Source organism: Amblyomma mixtum, chromosome 10 (assembly GCF_055824585.1).
Source record: "Amblyomma mixtum isolate Tamu chromosome 10, ASM5582458v1, whole genome shotgun sequence".
NCBI lineage: Eukaryota > Metazoa > Arthropoda > Arachnida > Ixodida > Ixodidae > Amblyomma > Amblyomma mixtum.
The window spans coordinates 17,815,950-17,841,311 of NC_143021.1; the positions used below are offsets into that span (position 1 = coordinate 17,815,950).

A 25,362-nucleotide genomic window follows, 5' to 3' on the forward strand; every position below is an offset into this window, starting at 1 on the left:
AATTATGCAGTAACTGTCCCACATATCTCGGTGGACACCCGTCAAAATTCAGGGGGGAACTTTTTTGACCTAAATTGCGGTCACTGATGAGTGGTTAAGATGTTAAGCTTCGCCTCTAAGAGTGGAACGCGACAGCGTCTTGCAACGCTGCCAGGGAGTCCATAGAACGCCATCGCCCATTCGGTTCTGCGCAACGTTTCTAGATAAAGACAGTTGGGAAACTGTGCCGGCGAGCCAGAGAGCAGAGCGGCCCCACGCGATCGCCGTCTAGGCGGTGGCGCTGCGGTCGCTTTAGGATGAGCGCGTCGTCTGCTACTCCCAGCTCAACGTTTTTAGATAATATTATCAACGTAAACTACGAGGAGGCAAGCGGCACGTCATGTTTCTCTAAACCGCGGAAAGAAGGGCTTCCAGTTTTTTTCCGGTATTTACAGCCAGAAGCTCAACCTCGAGCATCCTGGGGCCCGATTCTCGATATTCGCCAATCCGCCATGAGCGGGGCGTCCCCGTGACGTGTGAATCGGGGCGGTGCGAAAATGCGTAACAGCAGAATAGAATGACGACATTGAAGAATAAAGAAAAAGGTATGACAAAAAAATAAACAGTGTCGTCTGCTACTTGGCGCCAAGTACAAAAAATCTCTGCCTATCCCGTAACCGAGAGTAGAGTAAGCATGAAATGTTTACGGGCCTAATGTCATCTCGGTGGACACCCGAACCGCACCGTACAGGAAGGGAGGAACGCCACCACCCGTTCAGCGCGATGCCTTGTCATTTGAACGCAAGGTTTTTTGAGGAAAGGAAATGGCGCAGTAATTCTCTGCCATCTCGGTGGACACCCGAACCGCACCGTAAAAAAAGGGAGGAACGCCACCACCCGTTCGGCACGATGCCTTGCCCTTTGAACGCAGCGCTTCTCCCCCGGATCACGTACGACAACGAAGTGCAACATGCAATTTATGTGGTTTTTGCACGCGTTATTAGAAATCGGAAATTATAATTCCGTGCGTTATCAAACCCACAGCTCCACTGATATCTTGATAAACATTGAGAAGGCACTGGCAGCAGTTATTTTTTGTCTCGTTTGGAGACCAACCAGCGCTTGCATGCCGGTCGCGTAGGAGGGCTTACGGAGTCTCGTTAAATCTCGCTAAGTCTCGTACGGTGCCCGGATGTTCTCGTTTCAGAGCCCGGATGACTGGAATTCAGTGCCCGGATGAGTGGATTTCAGTGCCCGGATGACTGGATTTCAGTGCCCGGATGACTGGATTGCAGTGCCCGGATATCTGGATTTCAGTGCCCGGATGACTGGATTTCAGTGCCCGGATGATGGCTCTCGGTCTCGGCGTGACGTCACCACACTGCCGACAACGGAGGCTAAAAGCATTTCATGCTTAAAAACACCGCCGAGTTGCGGCGCGAAGGTGAGTTAGCACAGTAGCGCCGTAGAGATGGACGGTGAAATGCGTTGCGGCGGCGGTCTCGGCGTACTCGCCGCGCACATTAGCTGAGTGATGGTGCTGAATGCGACGCTAAAGACCCTGTGGCCGGTCGTCACGGAAATAAGAGCGACCGCTTATTGCCCGAAGCCATCGCGCAGCGCGTCGCGTCTCCGCACTTGTGAGATGCGATCAGCGTCACGGGGAGAGGAATTGGCGGAGAAACGGCTGGCTCTCGATCGTAACCTCAACGCGTCAGTGGCGTTGGAAAGCTTTACCTCACCGCGTCACTTCTTCAGGTGCTTAGAACTTAACGCTACCCTTGGTTACGTTTGCAAGCGGCCGCGCACGAAACGCGACTGCGAATCGCGTCAAGTGCAACGCTATGAGCGCGTACTTCTTATCAAAAGCGTCAAATGCGAAAGCAAAATAGGGAGATATTGTTTCCCACCAGTACTTAAAGAAAAACAGACACAGCTAAAAGTCCACTGTCAACAGAAGCATGTATTTCACAGTGTTGGCGTTTCACTTAATCTGAATAGGACATGGCACTCATCTTTTGCTTTGTGAACATTAACTAAGTCTGCCTGCAAGCAGACTTCACGGACTTTATATAAAAGCACCTCACGAATGCATGGCGTAGAGTGGCAGGTACATTATTTCATTCAAATAAAAAAAGGCTCTCAATAATACTATTTAATTTCAATGTTTGAAAAGGCCCTCAATCTCTATAATTCTGTCTAACAATGAGCACACAGCACTTACCAAGGGCATATAGGCAGCTACGCCACTCGTGTGATGCAAGTACGCACCAAAATGTGAGAGGTGAAACAGAATTTGCCATGCCCATCCCTACAATTCCTTTGCTGCAGGACAACAGTAATGCATCTACAGCAGCACCAGGCAGCTCCTTTCAATGCAGCAAGATTCCTTATAAGAGGGCAACGTGTGATGCCAAGACAGGTGAAGTCGGCTGGAAAAAGATATCTTCACATATGCTGCTCAACATTGGGGAGTGGGATGAATATAGAAGATGATAGTGAAAGTGGAGGGTGATGCCACATTACAAACAGCTAATGCAGTGTGCAAGACACTTGCTTTATTTGCTTCATGCAAGTTATTGGTTTGGTTTATTGGGGTTCAATGTCCCAAAGCAACTCGGGCTATGAGGGACGCTGTAGTGAAGGGCTCCGGAAATTTCGGCCACCTGGGGTTCTTTAACGTGCATGCAAGTTATTATCATAGGATGCACATACACGCGTATTATCTAGTGCACATGTCATATTAAGCCTGAACATGCCTCGGTGTCAGGTCAAGCTAGGAGCTGAAGGAGAATAAAAACAATGGTGAGTTAAGAAGGAAGAACAGCAACACAACAAGAAAAGCACAAGCATGCACAGCAGCAAGATAACACACAAAGGGGGCAAGAAATGGAAGGCTAACATGGCCCACAGTATTTGAGGGAGGCAGCATCACAGACAAGCAGTGGTATTCTGGCAGAAGGTCCATTAATGCAGCATGATAACACTGGATGATGTGGATTGGTTTTGGCAAGCCCTGTGCACTCCACGAGCAATCTACAAGAGGCCTCAGTCATGTTTCTAGCCTGATGTGCAAGTGCATGACTTTCCCTCTGTGCACACTCCTGACCACATACATATCAGGGACATTGTTGGTTCTCTTTGAGTGGTGAATCACAATGCTGTTAGGCAACATTTACACCATACACTGATGCAATAAAGACCCTGTGATGCCACTATTGTGCACTACAGGAGAGTAATGCTCAATGAAATGCGTTCACTCTCAAAGTAGTTTCCTTTACTGTGAACTAAAATAGACAACCCTCTATGTACACTCAAAATATGACATCTACAGTTCCGTGAAGGGAACCATACCAGATGTAGGTGCTGAAATGTCGGCAAATGTCTGAAAGGACACTGAGGACCAATCGAAGTTGCTCTGCAGCAGTAGATTACCACATTCCAATAACAAAGGGCTTACTGAGAACAAAGCTTGTGTACAGCTCAGAGATTATTTGTTCAATGAAGCAGTTCAAAATTACTGTGGTGAAGCGCGTTGGCAGGAAGGAGCCCTTGGTTGGCAATAACTTTATTAGTCCCACTTCAGTGGATCAGGTGAGGTTGGGTGAAGGGGTGTTGAACAGGTTGGCGACGCCCCTCAGGCCACTCTAGGTGACCAGGCACTGTTTGGCTGCGGCGACCTTCAAAGCCCAGGCCATGATGCAATGCGCAGAGCAGCCTCCCATCGCTCCTGTGATTCCATCCCTTGGAAAGGAGGTTTCGTTTTGTTTGGGCAAGCCTGATAGGTGCATTTAAAATTACGCTCTGGTGCTTGAGCATAAGTGACAGGTTGGAGATTTCTCCCTTCTATGTATGTATTACACTCTACTGCATGAAAAAAAATAGAACACATAAAATGCCTAGTGGTGTGTGCGCATGGAGGGTAAATTGTTTTTTTGAGCATGATAAAGGCAGCTTGAAAAATGGTAAGCGAGTTTGACTCAGAGTTTCCATGAGGAGAGTGTTAAATTAATGAACCGGAACTATTCATCACCAATATAATGATATAACAGGTAGCAAAATGTTGATGAAATTGGAGTCATTGCAAGTGCCTGTGCATAAAATTTAAGCCCCCTGAAAAATTACCATCTTGTACAGCTTTGCTGGCTAATTTCTCTTTAAGTTCAAGCAGAAGTATGAAACCAAACCAAGTCAGGTGGAAACAGGCTGCTATTGTTTTTTCACACTATAAGAATAATTTTTTTTTTCTGACTACCACCAAGTAATATTATTAGTGCTGTATGGTATGTGATGGCATCACAATTAGTGCTAAGAAGTTATTGGGTGCCATGTGCAACCAGAAAAGAAAGGTACGGAAAGCTTGCACACACCACTGTCAAGGAGAGAGGCTGCGATTCTGCAGAAGACCCAGTGTTATCCAACCGGCATTGTGTCAAAAAACAAGCTTCACGCGTGGATGTCCGCAGTGAAAGTCACTGAAAAGAGGATTTGTAATCTGAATCCAAACGTCAGCACATGTCTGAAACTACTTCACTTTATAAAATAATAGATTTTACGTACAGAAAATTAATAAATTTCTGTCTGCCTTGAAACCCATGACCCCTAGATTGCCAGCCAGGCACGCTACCAACTAGGCCGTGCAGGCACATTGACTTTACTGAGGTACAAAGTGGGAGGGAGTGATGCGCGGGTGCTGTTGGCTTAATTTGAAGCCTAGCATTGTAATTACTGCAGTGAACTAGAGATGTGCCAATTAGTGAGAAACTAATTACAATAACATTATGTAGGTGAACTGCAGTGTGGAAGAGTTCAAAGACAAGAATTAGGAACCTGTGTTGAAGCAACTGTGATAAATGTGTGAACACGAATGAAGAACAGTGACTGTGTGTGTGAAGAGAAACCGCTGCAGGGAGCCATAAACACTGTCGTGTCATACCCATGAATGCTGAGCTTAAGTGTGCCCCTACATTTCTGGGGAGCGAGACAAGTTGCATTGCCTCTTAGGTGTTGCAATTTGCTCAAAAAAAGTGAGGTGTCTTTTACATGCAGAGTGAGAAGTTTGTGGAAGCCATTATTGGCAAAATAATTTATTTCCATCACTGAACTTCATGCATCCTAGAATTAATTATGCAGCCTAACTGCAAATCATTACCTAGTGCAACAATACACATTGACGAATGTGTCTCATCTACAGAGATAAGAATTTTTTTGGGACAGGCCCGTCTTTCATAACCGTTTGACAGTAGTATACATGCACATTAGTGTTGCCTAGTTCGCAAACTTAAGTAGCTAGCAGTCGCCTTTGCTAAACTGAAAAATGGCAGCACGTACACTGATATGGTCCAGTCACACTAAGAGTTCAGGGGGTGAGCAGGTTGTCTCGGATTTTTCATAAAATGACCAAACAGCATCCCCAATTTGCATGAAGCAAAACGCAAGGGAACATGTCAATGAAAATGGGATCTAACAGAGTTTCACTGGGAGGAAAGGAGGGCAGTGATCTTCCAATGCATGCATTCAAGGTTGATGGCCCAGCACAGAAAAAGAACACAGACCACAAATCCTGGAAAGAGAAAAAGATCCCGAACCTGGGAAGACCGCCTGAGTAACCCAGAAAGATGAACAAAGTTTACTACTACTACGACTATTATGATCCATTTCCAGTAGAATTATTGAACCGGATTATGCCCTTCCAACTACAAAATGCCATTTGGAGCTTTATTATTGAAACACAAATTACGTCCAGCTGCATAATTTATACCTCCATTTACCTTCAACTGAAATAATGTACAATTTCTAGGTTTTCGTCACAGGTACAAATTTGAGCTAGAAGATGGGAATGGGTAGACGTGTGAAGACGCTGGCCAGGCCTTGCATTTTCATCTGGGAAAATGACCATGAAACAATTACGTGACTTCTCCTTCAGGAAAAATAGTTCACTGCTGTATAACTACAAGCAGCATGTGAAAGAGGCAGTCAAAAGGAAGCACACAGAGGCAACCAGATGCCAGATGCCATGAGACAAAGCATGTTGCGATTTATCACACAAACAGTGCCACACAAGGCATGTTGCACCCTGAAGAACAGATGTTGTAAATGACTAGAGACACAGCGACCATGCTGTATGTTGAGGATGTTGTGGACTGCTGGCTCTCAACAAACACCAAAGCAAACAGAAAAGCACTGGTGAACGCATGTGCAGTGAACACCCTGGTGCTAGAAGGAAAACATTTTGGTGGTTTCCTGTCTTTCACTGAACTTAAGCACCAAATAAAATGTGCGCTGTGTACACGCAGAACACATAGGGAGGCACCACACGAAGGAAAGCACTTCTTCACAATCACCAAAGCATGTGTTGAAGCACGCACTCAGCAAGTTGGCAGACGGTAGGCTGAAAACACTTGGGACACTTCCTGACTAACAAAAAACTGCAGCACCAGACAAAACTGATTTCTACTGTAATGGATACCACTAATATGGTACAGTTTAATGAAGAACACCAAAATGATGAAGACTTCACTGGCTTCCTAGCAGTATGCCATCAAACTTGAAGCAGAGCAAATGTACGCTGATTACTTGTGGCATAGCTACACGTGAAAACCGTGACAGTGAGTGCAATTCCTGCACGCAGCTGCTGATCATGCACTTCCGGTCTGTCAGGCAGAATCCAAATGGTGCTGTGTCCTCCTCCTTGTTGTAGATGTTGGTGCTCCTGCTATTATCACCACTTGCCAGTGGTGTCATGGTCCTGCAGCTGAGTGTGGATGAATATGTTGGGTTGCACAATGCAAGCTGTGGTGACGTTCGCAGAGAACTCTTGATCATGCTGTACCATGGCCTTTGCAGACACCTCAGGAGCCCGGTATGGCCACCCAGCTGGGTAACCAGTCCAGCTGAGAGGTGACCAAACATGAATCTGGTATCCTGGCTCCAGAGCACATGAGACCCCATGGTGAGGGTGGTCTGCCACATCTGCATCAGATGCACACCATCACCTGCACACTAATCAATGCTGTGCACTGAAATCTCCCAACGAGCTAAGCATTGTGTTCAAAAATAGTCTAGTTTTACGTACAAATGTGAAATATGCTCACTCCAAAACCAATCATTAGTATCAAAACACATTGTTTCTATATAGCTAGAGGTACTTGATGGCAGATTTCCCAAACTGATGCTCAGAAATAATTACTACAGTCTTTTTATACTCAAGAAAACCACAACAGAATGCACTGCAAGGAAGGGCACATGTTTAACTGTTTATGACTACCTTGAGTTTTTTAGTATATGCATGCTTTCGCATTTTGCACCAATCGAAATGGGGCTACCTTGACATTGCGGTCACTGAGAGAAATTGAAAACCACAGAACAACACTGCGTGTCATGCACACCTATCTCCGCTGTCACCTGAAAAGTACAGACATGATTAATTCACATTATTTTCATATGTGGTTCTATTTACACTGTTCTTCCTTGCTCAATAAACTATATATAAATGCAGACAGATATCATTAGCCGCATGCAATCTTACTGCAGGCAAACATGCTATCCCTTCATGCCTGCCACAGCACACTAAGCACGTGCTCACCAGTTTAACGATTTCCATGCGGGCAGCACATGGAGAGAGACTGCACATAAATGGGTCATGGATGGATCCCGCACAGATTCTTGTGAGCTGGAACCTTCACCGGCAGGAACACCACACCTGTAAATAAAATGTACAAGACTCATATATATTTGTTTTCCGTGTGCCCTTAGAGAAATAATTTTTTCCACCCTCCTACGGTAATTTCCACGTGACTGCTGCGTAACTGATGATGTAACACTGTTATGAAAATTTCAGCTTGAATAGCGAAATCACTTTAGTGTGCTTCATTAATAATGCTTAAGACAGGTTATAGTATTCTTTTACAATGTCACGCATTTTTTTTCACACTTAAGGAAACGACGCCTTTCAGCTGATTTCACCGATGCTGCCTTTCACATTCATCAACACCAAACACAAAGAAATCGATCAACGTACTAGCATGCTAGGCTTTGTTTTCTCAACTTGGCGCTGTGTGCAAAAACTGAAACACAGTATGAAAAAAGCAACGCGAAGTGCCGAATACAAATTTCGGATTCTTGTTTTAAAGTCATCTCCAGCATGCATGCGAAAGGAATGAGAATGATGCTACACACACACGGATGTCTCGTCAAGAAGCCCGACACATTCCTGGAGTTTGTTGCTCGGCCGTGCGAACACCTCTCGTGTCATCCGCTCATCACGCGAGGCAAAGCCCATCCGTTCAGCGACGTTTCACAGCTGGCGATCGTCCCTCAGAGCTCGACAGTTCGGCACTGCTTCTCGCCGCAATGCATCCTTGCATAGCCACCACATATATGCCTCGTCAGATGATTGCACAGACGAGCTGTCTAGTCAGAGACAACTCGAAAGCATCGCGGTGACCTCGAAAGTCGCTCACCTTTCCCACTTCTAGGGTTTAACAAACGACGAATGAATGCAAGGAGCAGCAAATCGCAGCGCCGGCACCGCCATTCGAGCAATTTTCGCGCTTCACTAACCGCACGGACGGATGATTTCTCACCGCGAGCGAAGGGTTTGCAACGGGAGAGCAGTTAGCGCCCCCATGCGGCTGTACGCTTAAGCCTTCACTATTAACGCTCTCGAGGGTTGCTTATTTCAGATGAGCTCTCACAACGCGATATCATTACATTGTGCAATCAAAACAAGACTTTTGTAAGCTTAGTTTTGTCTTGAAATAAATACCCGTTAAAATGCGGCTACCTAACGCCGTATAAATCAGCATTTCACTTACTCATTTGCATGATTCGGGTACCTTTCGCCGGGCGAAATGATGGCGGCGAATTTCAGCCATTTTTTGCAATGGCGGCACAACGTAAACGTGATGAAACGTCATTCTGACATCACTCCAAAATGTGTGCCTATCACGTGATTTACGTGATATTGTTCCAACCAATCAGATTTTAGGAAGTTGCCATTTCCGGTGTGCAGCTATTTTCTCCGAATTGGCAAGTCAAGCGCAAGTGCTCTCGCACGGACCGCTTGTAGCTTCTTTTCCCTTCACAATCACATATATGTACCAGCCGGGGACCAAGAATAGCGCTACGAAAATGCATTTTCAATGCCACGTCAAATCGACGTCACCGCGAAAAGTGCTCGCGTAACCGACCCTGATTGACACGCCCATTGACGGCGATTGACACTTCTGACAGCCAATCAGAGAGGCAATATGGCGCCGACAGGCGAATGTGAATATCGAGAATAGGGCCCCTGCCCTCACTTACCCCAGACATAGAGCGCACGCGGACTTCGCAATTCATAGATGAGCGTCTAGAAACAGCCGCCCCCGGCGCAGGCGATGCGAGCCGCGAGCTAACGGTAATCATTCGCGCAGCAAACTGTGACCAAGCGTAGCCAATGGGCGCCGCATGGAGGTGAAGAGAAATCGTGGCCTCTGAGATCAAGCGCGATGATGCTCGGCTGGTCACGGAGGCCATAGGAAAACAAACGCGGTACTCCCACCACCCGAGTGATGGCGCTGGCATCTCTTTGAGATTAAAGTCACTGGAACTCTGAAAGTACCGCAACCAGCGGGCGGCGCGCGGGCAACATTGGGGTGTTGTTGCCAGAGGTGGTCCAGCGCGGCGAGCGCGTCGTCTGCTAGGCAAAGAAGGTCTCCCTTGCGGCCGCCTTGCTCACCGGTTTTGCGCGAAAATTAATCAATGAAAGTATTCATGATTGAGACCTTAGATGAGGTGAGGGTTTCGAAAACCTTGAAAGCGTCGCACGACAGCTGCGCAGCCTCTCGTATTCTTTAGCCCACGGGTGTGAGCTAACAACGTAATAAGCAGGCTTGTCCTATTTTGCTTCCGTGAGAGGCTCGCAAATGCATGTTTTCGGGGCACGGAAAACTTTAAAGCCGGCAGGCTGCGTACATACGAGCGAGATATAGCAAAACGTTTAGTAAATCGGTTCACTTGGAAGTCTGATGCGTATAAAACGTTCCCTGTGCGCTTGCTGTTTCCTGCCTCCTGTTCTTCCCTCCGCGTGGTCAGTCGCCGGTCGGAGGTTTGTGGGAGGTAGTTGGGCGACCCCAAGGTCGACGACGGGTCCAACGCTCTAACTGTGCGGCCAGATAGCCAGATAGCATGCGGTCGCGCTGTGGCTGTATTTCGATGGAGGTGAAATGCAAAAACTCCCGTGCGCAGTGCGATGTAAGTACGCGTTAAATAACTCCAGGTGGCATAAATTCTCCCACTGCGCTCCACTTCGGCACCCTTCATAGCTATCGTGTCTCTTCGGGACGTTAAACTCTGCAATTTATTATTTTTTATTTAATCCTCATTAGGCAATATCGATGACGAGCAGGGAAAAAAAATCTCGTAAAGCGACGTCTTCGAAGACATTTATTGCTGTCACACTCACACAAACACACGACGCACACAGACACACGCGGTGCACAAAGGCACACGCGCACACAGATACGCACGCAGACACACGCACCGACAGATACACGCATACACAGACACACGCGGTGCACAAAGACACGCGCGCAGACACACGCACTGACAGAGACACGCATACACAGACACACGCGGTGCACAGACACGCGCGCACACAGATATGCACGCAGACACACGCGGTGCACAGACACGCGCGCACACAGATACGCACGCAGACACACGCACTGACAGAGACACGCATACACAGACACAGCGGTGCACAAAGACACGCGCGCACACAGATACGCACGCGAAACACACGCATACACAAACACACGCGGTGCACAGACACGTGCCCACAGATACGCACGCAGACCCACGCATACACACACACGCGCGCTCACAGATACGCATGCAGACGCACGCACTGACAGACACACGTACGCACACAGACACGTACGCACACAGACACGCACGCACACAGATAGAGGCACAGGCACGCGCGCACACGCACACAGACACACACACACGCACACAGACGCTATATGAACGCGCTACTTCATAAAACACGCCGTCCAACCACCTCAGTTCACTATAACCACCTCGGAAGCACTGCGCCCCGTCGGCGAGTGGACCATCTATGGAGGCGCCTAATCACGTGATCGCAACTGGCCAATAGGCGGCGCGGCGGCGAAGAGAAAACAGCTGCGGTACTTTCAGAGTTCCAGTGACTTTATTTGAGATGAAATCGGCGACAGAAAGGGGCCGCATACCCGGAGCAAGTTTTCCAACTGTCTTTATCTAGAAACGTTGGTTCTACGCCTCGCTCGTCGGTAAACTGATTTTTGAGGAAAGGGAATGTATCTGTCTATCATATCTCGGTGGGCACCTAAACCTCACCGGAAGGGAAGGGAGGAGGATGGGAGTGAGCGAAGACACCGTATTCACTAGACGCGCCTTTGTTCATTCCAAACCATCGAGCTGGCATGGCGGAGTGGATAGCATGCTCGTCTCGCACTCCGAAGACCCGGGTTCGTTTCCCGAGCTCGACCAATTTCCTACTCGGTTTTATTTATTTACATGGCCTGACTAGAAAAGTTAATTAGGCTATTTGGGTAATTAAGCAATTAACTAAGCTCAGTCCCACTTACTTGGAGCACCACTATACGATCCCTTCAATTGGTTGCATGGTTACTAGCCAAAGTATAATTGGCCCCGTTTGAAATTCGCGCACTGTGACGTCACGACCGTTTCGACCAACTGAAAAGCGTGACATTTCTGTCGACAACTGCTGCTTACAACGATGATACATTAAAGGCTTCCGCCTTAAAAAATTAGCGGAGGCTTAGCTTTGGTTAAGCTTGGTAGGTTGCGAAAGCAAAAGCGTAGCGCCCGCCGCTGAGTGACGATTCAAAGCGTCTTGAACGCAGTGCGCCGCGCCTACAGGTCACGCGCGGCCACCGCTGCGCGACGACTCAAAGCGTCTTGGGTAATTTTAAGGTGAAAGCCTTTAATGGCTCATGCTGCGGTGTCCGTCCATGCTCAAGGTGTCCGTCCGTTCACGCTCGCGGTGTCCGTCGTTGCTCTGGAATCGTGCCAACTGTGGCCTCTCCTCCGCGCAGCGGCGAAACCGCCTCTGTTTTCCTTTCCTCAAATTCATTTTCTGCGCTTCGGGCCCTCTTTACGTTCCGCCTTTTACTTCCACTTCCTCCCTTCCTCTGCAAACGGATGAAGGGTGTCCACCGAGAGATGCGAGACAGTTACGGCGTAATTTCCTTTCCTCAAATAGAATTTTCGTTTTCTTCTTGCCTTTCTTCTGTCACTCCCACTGCCTCCCTTCCTGTACGGTGCGGTGCGGGTGTCTACCGCCACGGTTGCTAGGCAGCGGCTCTTGCAGTCGCAACAACACAAACGCGCGATTCAGGCGTCCACTCACCCAGGGAGCCAGTTATGAGCGCTTCTTATACTTAAAATGATCGCAGTGTAAGACGTCAATGCCATCGCCAATGAACACAATGAACGCCGAGCGGACAACGGCGACGGCGGCGCCGCGAAAGGGGGGCCAAAGAGCACGCTCTAAAGCACTGCAATCAAAATAGAGACCGCAGTCACCAAAGACACTAAAATTCAGGGGCAGTTTGTTGACCTAAAGTGCGGTGAGGCGAAAGCCTTAAGCGCGGTGTTGCTGCTTGTGTCACTGATTCGTTGTCAAGACGTTAGGCTTCGCCTCTAAGACTGAAACGCGACAGCGTCTTGCAATGCTGTCAGGGAGTCCATAGGACGCCATCGCCCGTTCGGTTCTACGCCTTGCTCGTCGGTAAATTGGTTTTTGAGGAAAGGAAATGTATCTGCCTCGCATATCTCGGTGGACACCTGAACCTCGCCGTAAAGGGAAGGGAGGAAGATGGGAGTGAACGAAGACACCGTATTCATTAGACGCTACTTTGTTCATTCCAAACCATCGAGCTGGCATGGCGTAGTGGTTAGCATGCTCGTCTCGCACTCCGGAGACCGGGGTTCAATTCAAGTTTATTTGCATCTATACATGTACAGATGACGGGAGTGCAGACAAAAAGCCAAATGGATTTGGCTTGACGGGGTCTGTACCCCCTACAGAAATTTCACTATGCACAATAAAGAGAACGCAAAGATACAATAATGGATAAACGAAAAAAAAGTATTAGTGAACATTCTATAACATTCTATGCTATAACAGAAATACATACGGCCAAAAAAAAATCAATGATAGAATGCTGAAAGGATTTAAAAAAGCAGAAAGCATAAAATTATACAAATAAAATAGCTTTGAAATTCACAAACATAAATAATAAGTTACTAACAAGCAAAGAAAATTGGTTAGACATTCATGGCGTCAGTGTATACTACAGCAAAGCAAACAAAACAAAAAAACGAATCCACAATGAGCCCATAAAAGGAGAGCTACGTTGTTATTAAGTTTCTAATGAGTTTAACAAAGATGGCAGTGTGTGGCGTAACATTTGTTGACCGTAGTTAGTGCGCGTTTTAGGAACGTACCATGTTTCTCTGTGACGTGTGTTGTAAATGTTAGAACTCATTGTCAATAGAGATAAATGCTCGAAGAATTTGGTGTTCTGTTTTTTCGCAGTAGTGAAACGCTTGAGTAAAATACTACGATATATGGAGGTGACCGGCTGTAAGTTAAGGGCACTGAAAAGAGGCTGCGTATGAGCGTCATATGAGGAATTAGCGATAGCGCGCACTGCTTTCTTCTGCAAAAGATAAAGCTTTGTGATGTTAGACATTGTGGTGTTTCCCCACACTAAATGGCAGTAATTCAGATGGGACAGGAAGAGACAGTTGTAAAGCAGCTTTTTCACGCTCAAGGGAAGAAAAAATCGAAGTTTCGTTAGTATCCCCACAACACGAGCGATTTTGTTAGCAACTGAGTCTGTACAAAGATTCCAAAGTAAGTTCTCTTGAAATACGACCCCGAGGCACTTAATGGATGGCACAATGTTGATAACCGAGGAACCCATTTGCAAATGGCCGTCAATGTGGACATTTTTGTTTTTAGGTTGAAAAAGTACAGCCTTTGTCTTGCTTTTATTTATAGACAGTGAATTCAATGAACTCCATCGATTGAGTTCGCTTAAAGCAGCGTTCGCAAGAGCCAACAGGTCCCTTGCACAACCAGATGTAAAAAACAGACTAGTGTCGTCAGCGTATATGATGAATTGGGCAGTGGTGTCAATATTTATTATGTCGTTAATGTAAATATTAAATAACAAAGGTCCAAGAATGCTTCCTTGAGGTACAACAGAATGAATGGGTAAGTTATCTGAAAGACAGTTATTTATTGAAACCCTCTGACACCTGAACTGCAGATAGCTTTTGATTAAGCTAAGGAATGGGCCCCTGAAACCATAAATTTCAAGTTTTGTTAGCAGTGTGGTGTGATTAATGGTGTCAAAGGCCTTTGAAAAATCGATGAAAATGCCTAGTGTCACAAAATTTTGCTCAAATGCTTGTAATATTAGTTCCTTTTGTGTTAGTAGAGCTAACTCTGTCGAACGACCCTTTCGGAAACCGAACTGACAGTCAGTAAGGATATTGTGTTTTTCGCAGAAAGCGGTCATTCTGAGTGTTATTAATTTTTCTACGCATTTTGAAAATACAGGTAAAATGGATATTGGTCTGTAGTTAGACATGTTGTTTCTATCACCGGCTTTGAAGAGCACTGTAACCCTTGCGAGTTGCATGCGCTTAGGAAATATACTGTTTACAAAGCACAAATTATACACATGCTCAAGAACTGGACATATCAGATCTAAAACGTGTTTTACGGGGCGTATTTGCAGGTCATCAATATCGCAGCTTTTACTGTTTCGCAGAGCGGAGAACGTGAGACAAATTTCTTCGGCGCTAGTTGGATGCAGAAAAGCACTATCGCAAGTTTTGGAATTGACGTACTCTGCGGAGCGAGGATCGTGCAAACTATTCACTAGGGACACAAAATAATTATTAAAAGCGTTTGCTAAATGCGCGCCTGATGAAAGTTCCCCATTAATGATCAATTCTCGTACGCCCTCTGGATGCTGACGTCCAATGTTAAGCACTGCGCTAAGGTTTCTCCACGTGATGTCCGTCCGCTTTACAGCTTCAGGATCAAACAACCTATGAAGGTAATCTTTCTTAGCTTGTCTGAGGGTTGCAGTTAACTTATTCCGAAATTTCTTAAATTCGGATAGATGGCACGTGTCTCTTGTGTCCAACAAACGTTTGAATAGAGCATCTTTTTGCTTGATTAGTTTCAGAAGTGCACTGGTTATCCAAGGTTTTCTAGCTTTTCTAGGCTTCAGTGTTTTAGGGTGAAAAGATTCCGAGTAAGCCTTTTTGAAAAGACACAGAAATGACTCGTACGCGGCGTCTGCGTCAGACTGATTGTACACGTCGAGCCAATTTATTTTTGATATTCTTGTATGGAAATCCTCGAGTGTAGCTGGATTAATATCTTGGATAGGGATCGGGGGACACTGCTTTGGCTCTTTACTCGAGACATACGATTCCAAGAGAAGAAATACTGGCAAATGATCGCTAATATGAGCGCTGATTACTCCGGAGTTAATAGTTCGAGATTCAGTGTTTATAATGAAAACATCAAGCAAACTTTCACAGTCCTTGCTAACGCGAGTTGGAGCAGTAATTGTGTTGAAACATGCATTAGCTTCTAAAAGTCGAGTGAAATCAGTACTCAGCTGCGTTTCGTTCAACATGTTAATATTTATATCGCCGCCCAAGACGAGTTCATACCTGTTTTCATTTATCCAGGACAAGAAGTTTTCCATAAATGTGAAAAAGTTTGCAACGTTCCCGCCTGGAGGGCGATATAGAACAGAAAATATGCTTTTGTTGTGAACGACAGTCAAGATTTCAAAGTCCGCTGTAACCGACGTAAACTCGTCGATTTTTTCACACTGAAAATTCTCCCTGGCCATGAAAAGTACGCCTCCACCGTTCCTGACAGAGCGATTTAAGTAGTGTCTTGTGTAACCTGGGATCTGTATAACTTCGTGGTCGTGTCGGTACCATGTTTCACAAAGCATAATAACATCAAATGAAAAGCCAAAACATGAAAACAAGGCACACAGGTCATCAGACTTATTGCGCGCTGATTGAGTGTTCAACAGGAAGAAAGATGTGCATGGCTTTTCATGATAAATTTTAGTCACATCCGCAGGGTTCACCGATTTGCCAGCCATTGACGGGAATGGCTGTTGGCAAATTGCTCAGAATCCTAGTTCCTCACTTCATCTTATCGATGTCCGCAACGCAAGATATGCGCAGCACATTCGACGTGTCTGTCTTGCGCGCGAAAATTTTGCCGCCCTTTGTCCACGCGTACTTCCATTCTTTTGATTTCTTTCGCTCCACAACTTGTCCAAGAAGTTTCTTCAAGGCGGGGCAAAGGTGCTCATTAATAAATACCGGGGGAGAACTGGAACCATCAGTACTCTGGTAACCAAAATCAGAGGTATAAATTCGATTTTTCCTGGCCTTTTCAATCACCGCTTCCCGTTTCGCACGAGAGCGGAACTGCACGACAATGTTAGGGCATCCTTTGTCTTTCCTTGGCACACGATGACACATTTCTACATCGGAATCAGAAATGGGTTCGCTTATGACGTCTCCTAGTTTGCTCAAGATTGAAGATACGTTCTCGTCGTCGCTGACCGGAACGCCTTTAATCTCAATGTTCCGGTTCCTCGAGTACTGTTCTTGGTTTGTCACCCGGTCTTCAAGATCAGATAGTTGTTGTTTCAGTCCTGTGCATTCCTGTGATAGTTCGGCATTTTCTTTCTTTAGCGCTGAGTTTTGCTTTTCTAGTTTTGCGCAGCGCTCAGCCATAGCATCAAACTGTTCACTAAAGAAATCAACGGATTTTTTCAGTTCTTTGTATTCCTTTCGAAGCTCTTTCTCTAGTGCACTGCGCATATCTCGCATTTCCTGTTTAAAATCTTTCAACAGCTTTGTCACTTCAGTAGGCATTTCAAATTAGCAGTTCAGCAAACACGTACAAGAGCTTGGCAGCAGCGGCAGAAAGAAAAAAAATAAAAATTGGTTACAAATGATTGCACAAACCTGTGTGTAAGATGCGCAGATTTAGTGAACCGGTCGGTACAGCCGCTGCTGCCAAATGACGATCAGCTGCGAGGTGCAGTCCTTTTGTAGTCGGTGCCTCTTTACGGCAGCCAATCCTGGTCCACGGCTCGCTGACGTCACACTGGAGGCCACGACAGTTTATAGATGAGCGGCGATACGTGCGATAGTCGGAGATTCGGCACGTGCAACGGTGATCCGCCGAAGATGCAGACCAAAGCCACCGGGAAAGCGGGTGGTGTCCTGTGTGTAAGATGCGCAGATTTAGTGAACCGGTCGGTACAGCCGCTGCTGCCACGAACTCGGCGAATTTCCTACTCGGTTTTATTTATTTACCTGACCTGACTGGAAAGGTTAATTAGGGTAATTGGGTAATTAAGCAGTGAACTAAACTCATTCCCACTTTCTTTGAGCATCACTATACGATCCCTTTAATTGGTTGCATTATTACTAGCCAAAGGACAATTGGCCCCGTTTGAAATTCACGCACTGTGACGTCATAAGCATTTCGACCAACTGAAAAGCGTGACATTTCTGTCGACAACACCTGCTTACAACGATGAGGCATTCAAGGCTTCCGCCTTAAAAACCGCACATGCGTGAAGCCCACCACGCGCCAAGCGGTGTGGGAAAGCGGCAGTGGGTTGACAAGCCCACTTCAGAATTTTTAATGTGTCTTCAGCAATTTCTTTATACCCACCTCTTGTGGGAGGAGCGCGGCGCGCCGTGCCAAGCGCCGCCGTTACCCGACGAGACGAGTTGGTAACCCGTCCCACGATGATGATGATGATGATAACTTTATTTTCCGCCAGATAAGGAAGCCCCCTACTCCCCGTCCCTGCCACGCAGGCCTCGGTGACGGGGGCCCGGACCTCCGCGATTAGGAGAAGCAGGCGAAGAGGTCGTGATTACTCGCGGCTTCTTCCGCCCGGCGGATGGCTTGTTGCTGTGAAGCAGGGGCCTCGCTCGGCAGCAGGGTTTCCCAGGTTTCTCTGCAATTTATGTTTTCGTTAGCCCCTGGGGAGCTAGCGCATTCCCAGATTATGTCGTCGAGGGTCCCTCTCGGCCCACAGTGCTTGCACTTATCGTTTTCGTTATCTCTATGAACATGATAGGCCCAGACCGGGTTTACGAAGTTCCCAGCTTGGAGGCGTCGCCATGCGATTGCCTCCCTATTGTTTAGACTTTTATCCGGTGGTGGCACCAGTCTCCTCTGTAACCTATGCTTTTCAACAATTTCCGCATAATTTTGCAGACGCTCGTCCATGTTCCGGCAGTCGTGCGGCTCCATAGCTACCCGGAAGTAGAGAGCTCAAGCTAACTCGTGGGCCGCGTCGTTGCCAGGAATGGACGCGTGTGCGGGAGTACAAAGTAGGCTAAATTTTCTGCTTAGCTGTCTACTAGCCAGAATCCTTGCCACTTCCGGCGAGATCCTAGCCTTTCCAAAATTATAGATGGCAGTTTTGCTATCGCTAATTATAATAACTCAGGGGCACTTAGGCTGTGAAAAGTGCGTATAGGCGAAAGCGTTTTCCGCACCACTTTGCCTTCGTGACACTGGTGACGTTACCGCTGGATGACGTCACACATAATTGATGAGGAAGTAATGACAAATTACTAATTAGTGACTAATTACTGATTAATGACTATATACTAATTAACTGCTAATTGATGACGCTTAAGCTTCGCCTTTAGAAGTGGATGGATTGATGGAAACACCTTTATTACACAAAAAATAAAAAAAATCTTCCAGGGTGGTCTCCTACTGGTCCAGGAGTCCACGGGCTTGTGCTTCACTTAAAGCCCGATCCACCAGCCATTTCTGGCCGGCGGGCTGAGCGGTCCGTAAAGCAGCCTCCCAGGAAGAGTGAGTGGGATTGGGGATGGGGGTACTGCCTTTGGGGAAGGACATTCCCAAAGGTAGTGGAAAAGTGTGGATCTGGGCACGCCAAAGGTTGTACAATCAGGAGGAAAGGTGGGGTGAAAGCATGAGAGGCGATGGGGGGAAATGAAAGAGCCTGTCTTTAACTGTCGCCATGCGGCGCTGGATGAGGGCGACAAGGTACTGTAGGGTGGTGGCAGCGTCATGCGGCTGAGTTTGTAGAATGTTGTGATTTGATGATATGTAGTGAGGACCGATGGGGCCTCCTTCGCAGGGTTGGGTGCCTGATCATCCGGGGCCCGGGAGGAGAGTTCTCGGGCCAGCGCATGAACGCGCTCATTACCGGGGATCGAAGCATGCCCAGGGACCCACGACAGAGTAACCGTTCGGTCGAGAGAGGTGACTGTGGCAAGAATACGATGTGTTGCCGGCATCGCCACGCCCTTTAGGTAGTGGCGGTACGCGGCCTGGGAATCTGTACAAATTTCGGTTACGTTTTTGTCAATGGCGGAGTGGGCCACAACAAGTGCGATGGCGGCTCCTTCCGCTTCTGCATGCGAATAAGTCCGGATAGTGGCGGCGGCCCCCACTGTTCCGTCCTCATAGGATGCGACTGCCGTGAAATATCCTGGTTTAGAATTTTCTTCCCCGTCGACATAAAGGATATCCGAGCGGTTGCTGTATGTTTTCGTGTAATAGGTCGCTCGTGCCTGCCGCCTACCCTGATGGAGACTAGCGCTCATATTGCGCGGTAGGGGCTTCTCATATATATGATCGTGACAGCGCAGAGAAATCATGTAAGGTGTAGGACTTGCTGGGGTGGGAATGGGTGGATTGAGACGTAGCTGTCGCCGTAGGCGTTGTCCAGTTTCTGTGCGACTCAGGCGGATTAATTGGTTGGTGCGTTGAGCCTCTATTAATTCGATCACTGTATTGTGGGTACCAGTGGCCAGGAGACGTTTCGTGCTAACCGTCCGTGGAAGACGTAAGGCGGAGGTGACAGCCGTGCGTATTAGGATGTCTGCCTGTTGTGTTTGCCGCTGAGTGAGTATGTGGTATGGGAGGTGGTATATAATGCGGCTAATGATTAGTGCACTTGTCATATTGAGGGTCTCGCGTTCAGACAGCCCATGATTGCGTGCTGCCACTTACCTGATAAGTGCAGCGACCTGTTTGGTCTGTTTTTGCAAGAGCTGAAGGGTGGCGCTGCATCGAGTGTGTTGCTAATGAGAAGGCCGAGAATGTTCACCTGAGGTACAATGGGCACTGGATTCCCGTACATGTGCAGTTCAATCTGGGGTTCACTGGGGAGGGGCTTCAGCTGCAGGAGTTCCGATTTATTTGGAGAGCAACGGAGGCCTGTGTTTGCTAAATGAGTGGTGGTCATGTCTATGGCAGATTGCAGGATATCCTGGGTGGTTCCAAGGGATCCTCTCGTTGTCCAGAGGGTTATATCATCTGCGTATATGGCTGTGTGGAGCCCTGGGATAGCAGCAAGAGCCTTTGTCAGTGGCGCTAGGGCCAGGGTGTCGAACCGGAACCGAACCTGAACCCGAAACCGGAACCGAACCCTAATTTTAGCCCGGAACTGGAACCGAACCGAACCCAAATTTTTTTCGCCATCTTGGAACTGAACCCGAACAGGAGCGATTCAAAGGAACCGTTCCGAACCGGTTCGAGACTCGGTTCAGCCGCCCATTTTTTGCAACACGGCATACTTTTTTTCTTTTTTTCAGGCCAAATGGCATATGCCAGCGGGTAGGTTTATCCAGCGAAAGCTGTCGGCGCTATTGATTGCGAAATTGGCATCCAGTCGAAATGGCATCCAGGTCAACAACAAAACTGAAAGAAGTCTCGTGTCTAGGAAGAAAGCTAATTCGAGTTTCTGCAATGTGCTCTTGGTAATTCTGAAGTATTTTAAATCAGACTGACGTGGAATGCTGGATTTTATAGTATCCCGCTTTGACATGCTTGCGTACAGCTTTGCTCGAATTGTTAACACTGCTTTAACTCGTAAAGCACTGAGTGAGAATGATTTCCTTATTTTGTGTCGAGTACCATAAATATGTGAATCATAGGCGCAATGACCAATCACGTTGTGCAACGTTTACTTTCTGAGGTATTCCTTGTCTCAGATAGCAGATAATGAATAAGACCCCTCACGATGGCTCAGTGGCTGTGGTGCTCGGCTGCTAATGCCAAGGTCGCTGGTTTGATACCGGTGGCGAGGAGCGTTTTTTTAGCGACGAAATGCAAAAAATGCGTGTGTGCTGTGCGATGTGAGTGCACGCTGAAGAACCCCAGCTGGTCTACGCTAATCTGGAGTTCTCCACTAGAGTGTTCCTTATAGACTCCACGCCGCTTTGACGCGTTAGAACACACACAATACTATTATTACAAAACAAAGAAATATACATACGTGTTTTTTTAAAGAATCCGAACAGTATTTGTCGCACGCGACGAAAATAAACAATGAAAAGCGGGCATGTAGCAGCGATACGATACTTAGAAAAAAAAATAGTGATTACACAAAGAGGCAATGCGGAAATACATGCGGTCGCTGAGATGTGAAAAACGCCTAGAAAGGTGCTACTGAAATGAAATGTAACTGCGATGAAGTGATTTTCGTTTATGTCGATGCATTGAAATTGTTCTGCTGATATAAAAAAAATGCTAATCGCTAGCGGGCAGCTTCGTCACGCTGTTTTCAGAATGCTGTATCTTGAATTCTCTGACGGGCCTATATCTGCCTCTCTGCCGCACATGAGGGAAGCCAACAATGACCGAAACCAAGGAGCATAAAGGATGTACTTTTTTAAAAGTAATTTGTGGTGTTCATCAGTAGGAGCTTAATAATAATTAATTTTAACGGTAATTGATTAAACAGAAAAAAAACACATGCCGCCAGTAGAATCCGATCCCTTGACCTTCGAATTTTGCGTCCGGTGCTCTACCAACAGACCTACGGCGACGATTTTTTTCTTTATTGCATGGAAATAGTGCCGAAAAGAAAAACTGGAGTAAGATAATGCCACAAAACACCAGGCTGTGCAATACGAGCCCACCATACCCCTGCACATCCCCACCTCCCTAAACATCAGAAGTCTGAGAGGCACACCCATGCACCTATAGGGGAGCCAGCAAGGCGGCTCTTCCAGGGCAACGTATACTCCCCTCACCAAAGCGCACTGCTCACGGAACAAAGAGTTCCATGACCACGGTGATTCGGCGGCGGTCCATCACACGGCTCTTGACACTAAACAATCACAGCAACACAAATAGATCGCACGGCACAACACAGTTTTTCAGCACTGAAAAAAAAAACTGGTACTAATCCGTGTGATTTCAATGCCCTTCTCAAGTGCACGTTCGCCGTAATGTCCCAGAAGAACGTAGCATCATTGCACAGAATAAAAGAATGGTCAATAGGCTTTGGCGCATTCTGCAGGCGGCAATTTACCGTCCATGACACAAACATCTTCTCAGCATGAAGTAATGCCTTGACAGGCAGCGTCGGTGTGTGAATTTTAGAGAAGAACGCCTTTGCAGCAGAAGCAGGCGAGCGCTCGCGGCGAGGCACGCCAGGGCCCGTATTACGCAACTGTCAAATCAAAAACTTGTGAAAAACTTGTCAAAAATTGGCTGTGGCTTCGCTTGGTTAAGCCCGGTAATTGCGAAAGTAATATCCGTAGCTGCGCCATGATTCAGCTCGTAGTATAGCTGGTGGTGGTGCTTGCGGTTAGACTTTTGGTTATGCATCGGTTATATAATCCAATCCAATCCAATCCAATCTAATGCAATGCAACCCAATCCAATCCAATGAAATCCAATGCAATGCAATGCACAGCAGCTACCAAGCGCGGCCTCGCCTCGCGACGGCACAAGTTGGAGCCCCGGGTTTTGCGGCAGGTGGTATGACGTCATAGCAGAGGTCAAGCTAAAGGTCAATGGTAGCTACCGCGGCCTCGCCACGCGAGCAGCTGAAAGTGAAAGTAGTATTGCTTTCGCAATAAAAAGTGTCAATTAGCCCTGCCATAGCCGCGCTCCTATTGGTCGGGCGTGGCCGGCGGCCATGTTGCTTTCTTGCCTCATAGGTCGCTGTCGTTTACGTCACGGACATGACAGAAGTGGTGACGTTGCTCACCTAATTATGCAGGCGCAATCTGATGTTTTTGTTTTTTTTTAACCGCTTCGAGGCGGTCAAAATTCGACCGTTGCGTTTTTGACAGAAAATGGCGGCGGCGGCGCGCGGTGTATGTGGCGATGGCGGCTGCGCCAGCGCGAGCAAACGGCGAAGGAGGGCATACGAAGACGCGTTCAACTTGCCGGACGAGCTCTTTCGACGCCTTTTTCGACTAGAGAGGCAGACTACGGAGTAGCTGCGCGACGAACTAGGCGATGAACTGAGAGGTGTGCGTGCGAGTGCGCTGTCGGTGCAGCGGCGGGTGCTGTGTGCACAGCGGTTATTCGCGACTGGCGGCTTTCATGCAAGCTCCGGCAGCCGACGTCACCTCTGTGCCACAGCTACATACGATTAAAACATGCTTATGCTGGAAAAGAACTCTATTTTCCCCTGCAAATCGCACTCGTGGTCGTCTTCTGTTTCCCGATCGAGGAAAAAGAAACAGACAACCACACAGCACAAACTGCAACCCGCTTTGACTTTGGTGAGCCACGAAAACGGTGCGAGTTGTTCTCGTCGATTGGGGACGACCATCGAGGGAATTAAATGCAGTGTTAATTCACAAACGCGGCTCGAGTTTGCAACCTGCTTCCCGAAACCTACCTGCCGGCCACACCAGAATTGGCAGGGAGGAGAGGCACCGCTCGCACGCACTCTTCCCTTCAGTTCGCACATGACAATGTGAGCGAAAGGTGCTCGAGAGTAATGCGGCTTTAAAATCCCAGAAAGCTGTAATGCACCAGCGAGAAAGCCGGCGGTGCCTGTGAATGCGGCCGTGCTTGCGGTGGCGGCAAGCTGCGACCCACACGAGCGTCTGCATGCCAGTTGGCGTGAGCGTGACGAATGGCGGTACCGAAGGTCAGTGTCCTCCTGGCTGCTGTGACCTGTGCGTCTGGCCATGTAACATACTGTACCCACTACCACAAGCAGAGAAAAAACTAAGGGCACATATACGCGTCGCCCAACGACGCGTAATGAGAGTAACCTAGTAAAGTTCACAGGTTCTTTATCTTCCTCGCACCAGAGGTGCCCCGCCAGAGACAGTTGGTTTAACTCGAAGACTGAAGCTTGATCTTCGCACCAGAGGTGCCCCGTCAGAGACGCTGAGACGCAGGGATAAAAAGGGAATACTTGGAGATTTATGTACAGATATTTACAATCATATACAAGTTTAGGCACTAGAGACGAACTAAACGGCACAAAGATACAAAACAACGAAAAGATGGAACTGGCTACCCCTAGGGGAGGCCCCTACTCGGCGTAGCTGAAGATGCGTAGCATCTCACCTTAGCGCAGAACCTCGCTTCCGGCTCCGGGGCCCGGTTTTAAAGCTCTAAAGGCCCGGCGCACATTTGGTGGCTTCCAATCATGCTACAATGTTCACATGATTGGTTTATCGAGAGCCTGGCCAGTCCTCCAGCTCCCGTAAGGTGAAGAACCCTCTCCACCACAAAATAAAAATAAGCACAAATACACATTCGTGCCAGTACGTGCGCGAATCGGTACCGCGGGGCGGGGTACACGTACTTCCTGGCGCGTTCAGGAGCGGCCGCGTTCCGAGAAAGGAGACGCTTCGCTTTGAGCGCCTCCAGCCGCATTCCGATGACCCCGCGTACACTAACGATCCCTTACACGCCCTTCCCAAGATTCTACAAAGGGCTCAAATGCCACTTTTAGAATTATAACAAAGGGATCGGTACGGGTCACAAAACCACCCTGTGGGTGGCATAGCGCAGCTACACTAGCACTGGCACCAACAAAACCAAAAGCAAAATAATGCACACGGTCACCAACACAACATTACGGAAAATGCTTACGGGCACCAAGAAAAGATAAGCAAATTGCACACTAAAATACACACTGTGGCATGCCTGCCGTGCGCCGTAACACGGCGTCCAAGTTGGTGGGTTGCACCCAGTACACACCCTCGTCCTGTTCGCGAACGAGCGCACACACACACAGACACTCGCAACTGGAGCGTTCAGTAGCACTGATATGGGGTCCGTTAGCGGCCACGTGAGCGTCCTTGGTCGCACCGAGCGTCCCTGTGTGCGTTCGAGCCCCCACGTGTCTCAATCGACACGATTAACACCTAACTGCCACTCGGCTCATTAGGCTGGTGCCACAGTGGGGCGAGAGGTCGAAAGCCGGTGCCCTACAGGATCAAAAACGTCGCGGTACTCGATGGGTCCAAATCCCTGACCACGCAACGCCC

The 25,362-nt window shown here is 47.8% G+C and overlaps 1 long non-coding RNA gene across 3 annotated transcripts in view; it reads left to right on the forward strand.

Annotated features, from left to right (window-relative positions):
* Nucleotides 1-1,022: 1,022 nt before the first annotated feature.
* LOC149325250 (uncharacterized) overlaps nt 1,023-25,362 on the forward strand; it is a 75,684-nt gene continuing 51,344 nt past the window's right edge. For 2 of the 3 annotated variants that reach the window (XR_016286595.1, XR_016286596.1), the window contains exon 1: nt 1,023-1,423. This is a non-coding gene — a long non-coding RNA (uncharacterized LOC149325250). Of the gene's footprint in view, nt 1,424-6,825; nt 10,555-25,362 lie in introns of those variants that run through there. The other variant, XR_016286594.1, reaches the window with a different exon arrangement.